Source organism: Nycticebus coucang, chromosome 12 (genome assembly GCF_027406575.1).
Source record: "Nycticebus coucang isolate mNycCou1 chromosome 12, mNycCou1.pri, whole genome shotgun sequence".
In the NCBI taxonomy this organism is placed as follows: domain Eukaryota; kingdom Metazoa; phylum Chordata; class Mammalia; order Primates; family Lorisidae; genus Nycticebus; species Nycticebus coucang.
Window position 1 is genome coordinate 14,063,023 of NC_069791.1, and position 13,289 is coordinate 14,076,311.

General features: G+C 55.6%; 1 protein-coding gene across 3 annotated transcripts in view; it reads right to left on the bottom strand.

Annotated features, from left to right (window-relative positions):
* KRT7 (keratin 7) overlaps positions 1-13,289 on the bottom strand; it is a 58,581-nt gene that overhangs the window by 35,016 nt on the left and 10,276 nt on the right. The gene's annotated exons all lie outside the window — the stretch shown is intronic.

Consider the following 13,289-nt stretch of genomic DNA (forward strand, 5'->3'; position numbering starts at 1 on the left):
AGATGGGGCCAGGAAGAAGATTATGGAGGCGCCAGGCCCAGGGCTCTGACATGCACCTGCTGCTGCTCCAGGGGAGATGGGGGGCCTGCCAACTTACCCCACCCCATGATCTCATGGATGCATTTGCCAGGCACTGGCTCAGGGAGCAGGTACAGACAGCAGAGCCTGGGCACGGAGCCCAAGAGCAAGAGACAGGAAGACTGTCGAGAGCCATCAACAAAGCCATCCCATGAGGCTCACATACAAGGCTCTTTTGTGTGACCTTTAACAAGTGACTGACATCTCTGCTCCTCCCCCAAGGCCCTTTCATGCTCCCCAAAAGGCTCCGTCACTACACCCACCCCCACCTGTCCCCAAAAGACGATGGGTGAGGCAGGAGAGGCTGTCTCTCATTCCCCAGGGGTCAGCCTCTCCTTCGCATCCCTTTCTGCTGACCACGAACAGAATGCCCTTGTTTTGAAGTGCAGAGTTTGCTGGGCAGGAGACATGCCCAGCTGCTGTGACTGCTGGGGTTGCTGCAGGCAAACCCCTAAGTGCCAATTATAAAGTGACCATGAACTCTCTATTCCAGTCTTGCAGCACACCCAGAGGCAGGGCAGATCAGGAGTCAGTCCCAGCCCAGTGCTTTTCTGTCTCTTGACCTTCAAGCTGTCCTTCACTAGTCAACTATCTCCTGGATGCCCCTTTCCAAGTGATCCCCTCCGCCCACCTCAAAATCCACCACTGGAGTCCAGTGACCCCCTTTGCCAAGCCCAATTTGACAGCCTGCAGCTTCTGGGTCCCACAACCAGAAGACCTGGAAACCCCAGGAGCAAGGAGCCATCCATGTCCTGCTGGGCCTCAGGGGCTCCCTTCGCCTCCTAATTTACAGGGCAAAGCCTCGACTTGGCCCAGAGCCCTGCATTCAGGGTACTCTCTCTGCTCCCATCCCACTCTTTCATCTCAGGCCTTCAGCCTCAGCACAGCCAGACACGGGTGCCTTCGTCTCCCCACCCAAGAGCTCCCTATCCCTTCCACCTTCCCAGCCCTGCTTCACAGCCACCCCTCCTATGGCTCTGCCCCTCTCTCCCTCGAGACCCACAACCCAGTACTAATGCCTGAGGTGAGCCTGCTCCTCCTGCCTTGGACCACAGCCTGGGATGTGCCAGTCACCCCAGCCCTTGAGAGAACTCCTCAAAAACCAGGCAGTGTCTCTTTCTCATATCCAGGGTCCACTCCACACACACACACTCTCCTCCTCGCCTGACCCCAGCCTCCACACCCTCTCTGTCAGGGAGGGAGAAGGCTAGAGTCCCCCCCAGCTTGGGGACCCTGTGAATCTGAGGTGCCCAGGGCTCAGGCTCCAGCCCCCAACACAGCAAAGCCTGGAGACAGGCTGATGGGGGCACAGGCAGAAGTGTCCTGCACCCGTGAAGAGGGAGGACACTTCTCGGTGCTCCCTCAGCCCCACTCGGAGGAGATACCCTGCTCCTGGTTTTTCTCTCCAACATCCCACAGCAAGACACTGGAATGGGCCACAAGGCCAAAACTAGGCCAAAACCTTATAGAGGAAGACCTGGCTCAAGGCCACACCACATTTCCATGTCATCTTCAACTGGCACCAAGTGAGCTGGGCATGGATGTGGCTGGACAGTCCCCACCCGGGAGGCAGGGCAAATTCCCAGGGTACCAAGTCACTGAGCCAGGTCTCTGGCGCAGGGCACCCAGGGACTGGCTTGTTCTGCAATGATGCCACTGAGATGCTAAATGCCAGCTGCTCCCCTCACCAGCCACAAGCCATTCCACTCTCCCCTGGCTCTCAGACGCTTTCACAGCCAGTCGCACCCAATGCTCACCACGGCTACTGCACATCCCCTCGGCACTTAGATTCCAAGTTACTCTGTGCTCGTTGGCCCTTGTGTAAGTGTTATTTTTGCAAATGTTCTCACAAAGCTACATCTTCCGTGGTTGTCCCTAGTTGTCAGAGCAGTCAGTGCCAATTAACGTCTTTTGTTGGAGAATTAGTCCCTGGCCTTAAGCATTGTCAACGAAGACTCTGAAATCTAATTTTTCTCCTCTGGATAATCAAGCAATTTCACTGATGAAGCTGCCACTAATAAGCAGCTTTTCCCCATATTCAAGTTCTTACCTTGACTGTCAGAGAGGCCCCTCAGGTTGCATGCGGGCAAGTAAGGTTGTATGTGGGCAGGAATCTCTGGGGAGTACCTAGAAGAGATCAGCTACTCCTCAAAGCACCCTGCTCCCATTGCAGGGAGTAATGCAAACTCTTCCACGACCAAGTTCACTTTCCCGGCTTCGGAGCCAGCCTACATGCTAAGGCCGTGTCCCTACCAACACACATGGTCTTCCCCTCAGAGGTCACTGTAGTTGTAGAAAGAGACTGACCTGAGGTTGAATCTCAGCTCTAGCACTTAATGATAGTGCGGACTTAACTGCTCTGGACCGCAGTTTGCTATCCATAGAATGAGCACAGTAACAGGAACATTTTAAGAGACTGGCAAAGGGCTTGGAGCCTGTGGCTCAAGCAGCTAAGGCGTCAGCCACATACACCTGAGCTGGTGGGTTCGAATCCAGCCCAGGCCCGCCAAACAACAATGACAGCTGCAACCAAAAAATAGTCAGGCATTGTGGCAGGCGGCTGTAGTCCCAGCTACCCGGGAGGTGGAGGCAGGAGACTCGCTTCAGCCCAGGAGTTGGAGGTAGCTGTGAGCTGTGATGCCATGGCACTCTACCCAGGGCAACAGCTTGAGGCTCTGTCTCAAAAAAAAAAAGAGAGAAAGAGACTGGCAAAGATTGGAATGGGATCTCGGGCATAGAGCATCTCTCAGTATGGGGCAGCCATTGCCACTATGGTGCCCTACAGCCCTCGCCTCCAGCCCACTACTGGCTCGCAGGGAGACCCATGCTGAGGGTGTGGCTGGTGTGGTCGGGGAAACAGAAGAGACAATCCCTGGGTTTCAGGGCTCCCCACTGATCTGCTATTGTGGGAAGCATTTTCCCATGTCACACCCATGGAGCTGGTTAGGTGTCCAGGGCTATGGGGAAGGAGCAGGTTCAGAGACAGCTTGGCTCAGCCCTGAAACTCATCCAGGCCCAGGCCCAGAAGGGAGGCATGCCTGGGAGGCCTTCCCTGGCACCCCTACATGTCCAGTGCCACCCTCCACCCTGCAGGCCACTCCTGGATGGCAAACCCCTTGGATGCCAAGCTTGGACCTTACCCAGGCAAATGGCCAGAGAGGAGAGACTTCTGAGAGTTGTTGGGGCAGAAAGGGATATGTCCCCATCTGGACCTGGGTCCTCCCACTCCAGGACGGTACACATGGGCACTTTATACAGACTCTATGGGCACAGAGGAGGAACAAGGCAATGCCAGGTGTCCCTACACCCCTGCCCCTGTTCTGCCCAGAGACAGTGGGTCAGGTGTCTCCTCAATCCCCAGTGAGAAATGCATTTTATGCAGAGACACGCACAGCCCAGTACTTCACAAAATAACACTTTGTAAAGCATGGGGATGGTTTTCCATCCTCACCACAGTCTGAGGAATGCTGCTGGAGGTGGGGTCGACAAAAAAGATCCCCCCCACCAGCCACAGCATGAGTGCTCCTGCCAGGACAGAGACACTGGGTCAGCAGCGAGGACAGCTGGTACTTTCGCTCCTTCCTTCCTTCCCTCACTCAGCCCCTCCTGGGAGGAGAGACAACTCCTCACAGCTTCTCACTAATCCTGGCAACAGCCCTGAGCACCAGCACTGTCCTTCCCATTTTATGGATGAGGTTTATTGTGTGCTGGCTGTGGGCCTGGCAACATTCTGAGCACTTTACACATGGACCTTATCTGTCCCCAGACCAACCCTGGAAGCAGGTGCTGCCGTGTCCTTTCTCTGCAGAGGGCCTGTAGCTTACTCACTCAGGTCACACAGCTAGTCCTAGGCAGGCCTGGGACTAGGTTTAACCGGCGAGCCTTCAGTGAGTCCCTGCTGGACCAGGAAGGGGACTAGGCTGCTCTGCATGTCCAGGCACTTTAGGTGGGCGGCCTGCCCGGAAATGGGCACATCAGTGGACTGGAGGAGGCTCAGGGTCAGAAGAGTGGGAACAATGACTGAGGTTTCCCAGAAAGGGGGCAACCACCCCACCCAGCCCCTGCGTCAGAGGCTATTTTAACTTAATTTTCTTTTTTTTTTTTGAGACAGTCTTACCATGCCGCCCTCGGTAGAGTGCCATGGTGTCACAGCAACCTCAAACTCCTGGGCTCAAGCAATTCTCTTGCCTCAGCCTCTGGAACCACAGGCACCCACCACAATGCCTGGCCATTCTTTTTTTTTGTTGCAGTTGTCATTGTTGTCCAGCTGGCCTGGGCCGGATTCGAACCCTCCAATCCGGGTGTATGTGGCCGGCTGTATTTGGCCCTACCCACTGAGCTATGGGCACCATAACCATATTTTAACTTAATTTTGACCATAAAAGAAACATTGGTGGGAATGTGTGGGAGAGGCTCCTTTGGTGGTTTTCCCTGGACCCCCTCCCTCCCCAGGGGTGGCAAGACCAGAGCCCCTTAGAGGGGCCTGCTCAGAAGGGGCCTCTCCATTCACAAAGGCAAGGCGGCGTAGGGCTTTTGGGGACCTGCAGTCCGGGGGCTGGCAGAGTCCTGTCTATAGGAGCTGATATGGGTCTGGCTGCCAGAGTCCAGGGACACCCTGTGGGGCGGGGCAGCAGCCACCCAGCCCTGCCTGCCCCAGAAGGCCACCAGCCAGCAGAAATTCTAAGCCCACACGCACCCCACCCCCACTGACACCCCAGTGGGAAATGTGTTGAGCTCGTCAACATCTCTGGCCACAGGGCCAGTGCTCCTGAGGCTCCTAAATGATGGGGCAGGAGCCGGGTCATTAGACAGGGGAGACTGTCATTAGTGCGGGTGATGCCACTGCTGCACAGACAATGGCAAATAGTCATTAGCAGCTGTGTCACAGGGGTGAGGCAATGCTGGCTGGCTGGGGGAGGGGCCAAGGTGCAGACACTCACACACGCACACACATGTTCACACACATGGAGGGGAAGGTAGACACGCTCAGACACACGGGCATAAATACTCACATGTTCCTTCACACAGGGTATGAGCAGATGTGCTCATGCGTGTTCACATACTCCTACAGGCAGAAATAGACACATTTGCATGCTTGCACACTCACACATTCACAGGGGCAGGAGTGGATGTGTTTGCACACTCATGTTCACAGGCATTCACATGCAGGGTGTGAGTAGCCACACTCACCCACATTCACACATTCACATACAAGAACATGAGCAGACCTCTCACACTGGCACACGTTCCCACAGAGCCACTGGTAGGCACCCACACACCTATTCACACTCACAGACACACCCAGGGCACAAGAGACACATATTCACACCTAGTCACCCCGCATTCACACACACAGGGTGTGAGTAGGCACACGGCACACTCAGGCTTTCCCACACATTGCCAGAGAGGCCACAGGACTTAAGACACACACCCCTGACGCACAGGGCCCTCGGCCTCTCCCCACGACCAGGCACCCAGACACACAGACACCGCCCCCTGCCCTGAGGTAGACACCCAGACCCACAGACACCCCCTCATGGCACCCGGCCCTGGCTTCAAAGCAACCAGGAAAGAGAACCGAAATGAAGCGCAGTCCAGCTGCATGTGCCTCAGGCCAGAGACCACAGGCCTTGCCCTACGGTTCCTCCACACTCCCACCCCGCAGCTGGCACAGGCCCTACCTTGCCCAAAGACACGCTCCTCAGCTCCATGACCCCACGACAGGGGAGAGACGGGGCAGCTGCGGATCGCAGGGCGAGGAGCGCAGCTGGGACCCCGACCTGCCCAGGGTCCAGGCTTCCCTCTTTGCCTGCACCTTAGGCTTTCCTCCCGCCCTGAGAGAACTCGGGCAGGGTGGGAGAAGAGAGGCAGGATGCTGGCATCACTCAGGCAAGCCCAGCGGGCAGCTGGAGGCTGGGCGTCCACTCCAGCTTCAGTTTCTGCCTCTGCCACTTCCCAGCTGGGTGTCTGAGCTTCCTCTTGCCACTGTAACAAATCACTATAAACCTAGTAGCTTAAAACAATATACTTTCATTGCTTTATTATTTATTTCTGTAAATCTTACTACTAGAGTTCTGCAGGTCAGAAGTCCAAAATGGGTCTCCCTGGCTTCAATCCAGCTGTCGCAGGGCTCCATCCACTGGCCTTTTCCAGGTCCTTGGCTACCTGTCCATCTTAAAGCCAGCGACAGCCAGCTGATCCTCTCACACCACCTCAGTCCTCTGCCTCCATCAGTCATGTTTAAAGGACCCTCATGATGCCACTGGGCCCTCCTGGGTGGTCCGGGATATCTTCTCCATCACACCTGCAAAGCCCCTTCTGCCATTCAAAGCAAATACTCCTGGAGATTAGTTCTGGAGATTAGGATGTAGACATCTTCTAACCAATTGAGTGACCTTGTACAAGTCATTTAAGCCTCCAAAGCCTCAGCATCTTAATTGTAAACTGAAAATAGCCCCACGAATGCCCAAAGCCCTGTGCCTCCCACCTGAGCTGTCCTCAGCCCATGGCACTGCTCTCTCCCCTCGGCTTCCTCAGCATGTATGTGGAGCAGGAGAAAGATGGCAGACAGGGCTCTGGGGCCAGTGAGGGGTCGGCTTGAGCTCAGATAAGAGCTAACAGTCGGAGTAAGGACTGGCCAGGGTGCAGTTGTCTCCAGGGGTTCCCTGGATCTGAGCGCTGCTGTGAGGGGAGTCACCCTGAGCTGAGGGCACATACCCTCGCAGTGTCCCAGGACAGAGGGCCAGGGCAGGGTGGGTGCTGCTCCTGTTTACTCCTGACTGCCCTCCCTCATCTGCTGCCATCTGTTTGCAGGGCCCTGGGGCCAGCGGGAAGGCAAGAAGCCCCAGGCTGGGCTGTGATTACTTGGTAAATGCAGATTGCAAGGCGATGACCAGGAAGATACACCCCACATAGAAGAAAACAGTCATTAGCCTCCGTCTCACCCAGCACCATCTGCCCACTCAGGAGGTAGCCAGTGGCACCTCAGAGAGGCGCTGAGTTCACCAAATCCCCACTGGTCAGCTCCCACCTCCAGCAGCACAGACAGGGGCCTACCCTGAGCCCATCTAGGCCCCTTCCCTCTGCTGGTCACTTCATCACTGTTAGCTGCCCTTCTCCAGCCCACTCCATGCCCAACTTCCTTCAGAAACCCAGAGCTTAACTCGGGGACTAAGGCCTCAAACAGCATGAGGGATGGGCTGGGCACCGAATTAATCAAGTAGAAGCCCTGGGTGCAAATCCCAGGGAGTTCAGTGCCCCTGGCCCGCCTGGCTTGCTGTGAGCGTGGCACTGATGCTACTGAACACAGGAAGGGCTGCCTCCTCCCTCCTCCCTGAGATGCAGTGGGCAGGAGTGGCCTCAGACTGGCCTCTGGCAGACCAGCTGCCTTGCAGCCTCCCCACCTCCCACTGCATCAGGGAATCCCAACAGGTGCTAGAAGAAGGAAAAGATGGCCAGAGAGAAAACACAGCTGGCTGCATATAGTAGGTCCCTAATACAGAGGTGCTGAATACTGGAAGTCCAACCATTGTGCTCCTACTATGTGTCAGACACTGTGCTCGGTGCTAGGAAGACAAAGATGGATGAAGCTTCAGTTCTCTGGATGTCCTGAGCCTCCTGCACAGGCCCTAAGGAGCCCTGCATGCGTGGGACATCAGTGCATGCAAGCGGCCTACAGGCTGGTGGCTTCCCGCCCTGTGCCAACTGGAGCAGTGCCCAGCACACCCTGGGCTGCTGCCATCCCAGCAGGCTCACAGATGGCCTGACAGGGAGCAGAACATGGTTTCGGTCTATTATCAGGCCAGATAAAGGCAGCTGCTAAAGCTTGGGTGATTTGGGCTTACAAATAAGAGCCTCTGGATGCCCAACCACTCCCGGCCTCCCTTTGTCAGCCAACCTGGCCTTTCCATGCCTCTTTGTTCCTCTCTGAAAGCAGCCTCAGGGAGGAAGACACTTCCTAAATAGCTAGTGTCAGGAGTGGAGGGTGAGGAGCCTGGAACCAGCTGGGCAGCTGGAGGCGGGGGTGATGGAGGGAGATTTCAGAACTCAGAAAGTGCTGGTCTTGGAGGCAGAGGGGACCTAGAATTGCAGGGTGAACACCCCAATCAAACAAGGCACTGCCTTGTTTATCTTCACATTTGCCCCAGTGCTCAGCACAGGGATAGGTACCCAGTAGAGACTCAAGCATTTCCTAAATGAATGCCCAAATAGCAAGGTGGGGACCAGGCCAGTTTCTGCAGTGACCAGGATTCCAGCCAGGGTTCCTAGGCCCTGTCTAATAAGCGGGAGATGGGAAGAAATCCTTGCCTAAGAGAGCCATGGGAATAGTGTTAAATAACAGAGCTCAAACTTGAACATGAATTCAGCAACCGTCTTGCACACCTACTATGTGCCGGTGGCAATAGAACAAAACAAAGTCCCTGCCATGGGTTGCTTTTGAGAGCTGTGGTGCTCTCAAAGGATAAGGGAGGGGCACTTTGGGAGACTTCCTGCAGGGAGGGAGCAGTAAAGTGGCTGAGGGCCTGTGCGCAGCTCAGAGGCAGGCAGGAGGAATGTTGACTTTGTCTGGGGCCTGAGAAAGGAGGGCTGTAGGAACCTCCCTCATGGGTTGGACAGCAAGGCCCGGTGAACAGAACAGAGAGTGGGTACAACAGGACCTCTTTTGCTGGGACCTGGCATTTCCTCCTGGGAGAGGACTCAGGTAAGACAATGTGTCATTTCCCAGGGACCAAGACAGCCTGTGCTGCCCCTCAGCTCTCCCTGAGAGGCAACAAGCAAGAGGAAGTGGGGCCCTCCCGCCAGTTTCCCCTTGTGCAATCACCCCCGCTGCTCCTCTCCACCCAGAAGCAGGCCTGGCAGCTGTACTAAAATGCCACTGGCATGAACTCAGCACCCACACGGCAGGGCCCAGGCTAGGACTCCGTGAGGAGGCTGGGCCTGACCCACACCCGGACCAGAGGAATCCTACCCCCATGAACTCCATCCCTGGGTCCTACATTGAAGGAGAAGGATCCTATGGCTTGGTCCCTGCCCTGCCCTGTGTTAAGATCTGACTGAACTCTAGGCCTAGCAGGGCCTCGGCCAGCTTGAGAAGGCTCACTTTCGTTTCTTTCTTCTGTAGGGAGATGATAATCTTCTCACCCACCCAAAGCATTCAGCCATGACAGTCAGCTGAATTCCCACTAGACACTGAACAGGAACCCAAAAGAGTAACATGCCAGACCTCTGAGAGTCGAGTCGTGGTGGTCCCCGTGACCTCCTAGGCAGAGGACCCAGTGCACCCCAGGATAACCCAGTCAGCCCAGCTCAGCCTGGGAAGCAGTCAGGTTCCGTGCGGCAGGGGCTCCAGAGATGGGGTGTCCCCCCCAACCTTCCTCCGCAAGCCACCAAGGGTCTATCGCTCGACAGCATCCCAAACTCACAATGTTGTACCTGTGTCACAATACAGTATAGCAAGTGCCTTGGGAGGAAGGGTGGCCTTGTACCCATTACAGAAAGAAAAACCTATGAAGCACCTATGATGTCCCGGGCCCTGCGCTGAAAATCTGGACACTGAGGAGCAAAACCCCCATACAGTCCCTGTGCTCCCAGAACTTCACAGGAAGGCAGCCACAAACAAGTAAACACCAACAATAAACAATCACAAATTGAGCTAAGTGCTGTGAAGATGGGAAAGTGTAATTAGCCTGTGTTGATCTCTCACTGGCCCCACATTACCAGGGCCTTGGATCATGCTGGAAGCCAAGTATCTGGCATAGCAAAGGGTCGACAACAGTTTGCAGAACGCTTGTTGAACGAAACTAGAAAAAAAGGAAAAAAAAAAAACTACAATCAACCAGTGTAACCTAATTTTACAGGCCCTGAAGGCTCAGAGAGGCCAAGTGTTTGGCCTCAAGCCACACAGGTGGTGAGTGGCAGAGCTGTAAGCCAGAACCTGGGTCTCCTAACTCCAGGGCCAGAGCTCCTGCCCCTTCCTGTGCTGCCCACTGGGCAATCCTAAATCAGTTCACAATCCCCAGGACCCCACAGCCTCCTGGCCCATCTCAGACGCCTTCTTTGCAGATCAGCACCAATCAATAGAATTGTCGATAGGCAATGTTCGGTATCCACACTGCTCAGCGCAGACACATGACACTGCTCAGTGGGCACAGGGAACTGTGGCCAATGTGGTGGGGTGGGAACAGGCAGGGCTGTGGAGAGGAGGAGGGCATAGCAGAGACGGTATGTGGCAAGGAAGAAGGGCAGCAGGGGTCTGACATTCTAAGGACTCTTCCATCCCCACAGCGCCAGGAGCCACCAAAGGACCGCATGTGCAGTAGTGAAATGCCACAATCACAGGCTCTGCAGGCCCCCAGGAAGTCAGCTCGCCTGAGCTCTCCAGCACCTCCAACACTCCTGTAACACCAGCTCTCGTCATTCCCTGTCCCCATCCCACACAAACAATTTATCACCTGCACAGCCCATGACGCTGCCCCAGCCTGGAACACCCTTCCTTCCCTGGCGTAGGCAGCTTTTCCTCCTCCTCAGGCCTTAGCTCACTGTCTCCTTCCAACATCCTCATCAGAGTCAGCCTCCTCCGTGTCTCCACAGCCTGCCTGGCATGTGGAGGAGGCTTAATTTCTCCATCCTTGCTCTTAGCTCCCCTCCTCGGTCCTTACTTTTCCCAAATCTATACTTAGCTTCCCAATCCCCAGCTCTGGGACCCTCAGAAATACTTGTCACACAGTCACAGGTCACTTAAAGCCCTCAGCCCCTGACCTAGGCCATCCCATTCCCACGACTTGGGCCCTGGGCAGGGCCTCCTTCCTGTGGCTTCATGACAGCCTTGCTCTGAGGATCCAGAGAAAAGAGGCTGGAAGTTTCCGGTTTCATCAGCAAGTGGGCAATGACCCAGATAATGACCACAGGTGTGGAGGTGCATTTAGGAGAAAGGATAAGAGGTGGCCAGGAACCTGAGCAGGCTCATCTGGGAGGGCTTCCTGGAAGAGTGACCCTCCTTCCCATCATGTTCTGGAGTAAGGCTAAGAGTCTCCTCTGCAGGTTCCAAACCCATGGCTGGCTCTCCTGCCCAGAGAATCCCTGTCTGTCTCCCCAAGAGCTACCGCCTGCCCAGGGCCTACACCAGGCTGGGATGTGCTCACTGGAACATTCATCTGGCAAATATGCCTGGCTGTCCTGCTCACACCATTGCCGCACAGGCCAGGCCTCACTCACTGGGGGCAGGGCAAAGAGGAGGCACTGAAACTATGACACAGAGATGCTATTTGCATAAGGACATCCAGCCAGGCTGCAGGGCTGCAAACCCAGATGCCTCTCCTCCCCCAGAGCGGAGACAGAGGAGCCCCAGGTCAGGACTCTTGAGTGGGCAGGGGACTGAGAGGGACAGGCAGACAGGAAAACAGGAGAGGCAGGCAACACAAACACAGAGGGAGGGGTGCAGGAGCTCCAGAGGGAGGCAGACCCGAGGCTGGGAGGAAAAGGCATGGGGAAAGAAAGGAAGGAAGTGGGGAGAGAGAAAGAAAACTCCCCATCGCCGGAGGACCGGTTTTGGGAGGCTCTGGGCATCCCACCCCCAGCCTCCTCACTGTCACTGTCCTCCGGCCAGCTCTTGTCCCTCCTCTGGCCTTACTCTGCATCCTGAATGATCAGGAAACTGGGGACTTGAGGGGAAGGTGGGGGAGACTAGATCAGGTGAGGACCAACCAGGACAGACCTCCAGAATCCCAGAGGCACACAGATGCCTTTCCAGCTGAGATCACCCAGACTTGTCCCCCACTGAAGCACCAAGCAGGTTCATTTGTGAATATATCCAGAAAGGACATGGAGACTTTTCAGGTACCTTAACATCCCAGAGAGGCTGCCTATCTCCCCTACTCTCCATCTCCCACTCCCAACCCTAGGAGAAGAAGGCTTCCTGCTTCCCTGGGTAGGAGGTATGAACACTTAGGTGGTTCAGAGGTTCAGGCTCTGTACTAAGGCCAGCAGAGGGTTGTGAGGGTGGACAGCCCCTGCTCAGAGACAGCGTCCTGACCTAGATGACCCCCACAGAAGGCAACTCAGGGGTGGAGGGAGGTATGGGTGACAATAGGGAAGGGAAGGGGGCAGAGGAAGAGGCAGTGAAATAGGAAGGAGGAGACAGGGCTGGGCACTTTGTGGAGTTTTGTTTGTTTGGGGCCTTTTTTGCAGCCATTCCTGTTTGGCAGCCAGAGCGGTGACAATCAAAGACACCTCTACGGACAGCACCCAAGGGCTGCTGGACCTGCGAGGAAGTAGCAGGCGGCCCCACATCCCTCCCTCCAGGCCAGAATCCCAGGCCAGCACACCCTTCATTCCTCCAAGGAGGCAAGAACACCCCCAAGGGAAGTCAAGGTACTGAGTGCTGTGCTGGGCCCCAGAGACAAGCCCTGAAAAGCCAGCCTAGGAGCCAGAGACTTGGCAATTAACTATGACCTGTCACATCTCAGGGGTTGACTGAGGCCAAAGGAAGTCAGCAAGAAATAGCACATTTATGTCTTATGGAGGCCCTTAAGAGATTTAGGCTTCCAGCTTAAAGAGAATTAGGCAGAGGGACTGTCCTGAACTACATCCTGGACCGTAAGAAGAGAGCTTCCTTTTCTAACCCACCGCCCTTGCCAGGGTCCCAAAACTCAGAGGCTGAGATTAGAGTAAGAGCTCTTAACCCTCATGGTCTGGCTTCAAATCCATCCCTGATCAATTGCAGGACCTTAGACCAGGCACTTAACCCTCTGAGCCTCCTCTGTAAATCGGGGCAATGAGAATCAAAGCATCCACCTTCAGGGAGGTTGTCATGAGGACTGAAGAGCTAACCCACACAGAGCATCTGGCACATTCCTGACATGTTGGCTATGCTGGCTTCAGAAGAGCCCAGATGCTACCACGCCCCACCCCCACCCCATTCCCCACAGAGCACACAGGGTGATGGGGTAGGGAGCAGGGTGCCATGTCTGACCACATGCCATTCAGATACCAGGCTGGGGTGAGGATGGGGGAGGCCATGACAGCCAGTTTTGAGTGAGGAGGGGCAATGTGTGTCAGAAGTGGGAACAGACACCCAGCAGGGCCTCACCAGCCCACCCAGCATGGCACCCTGGGAGCCAGGTGCTGGATAGAGCCACAACTTCGGTACAGTCCTGTGTTCTCGTGAGCCAGCAGTGCCCCATGTGTGGGAAAGAAGTCCCTCTGTCACTGGC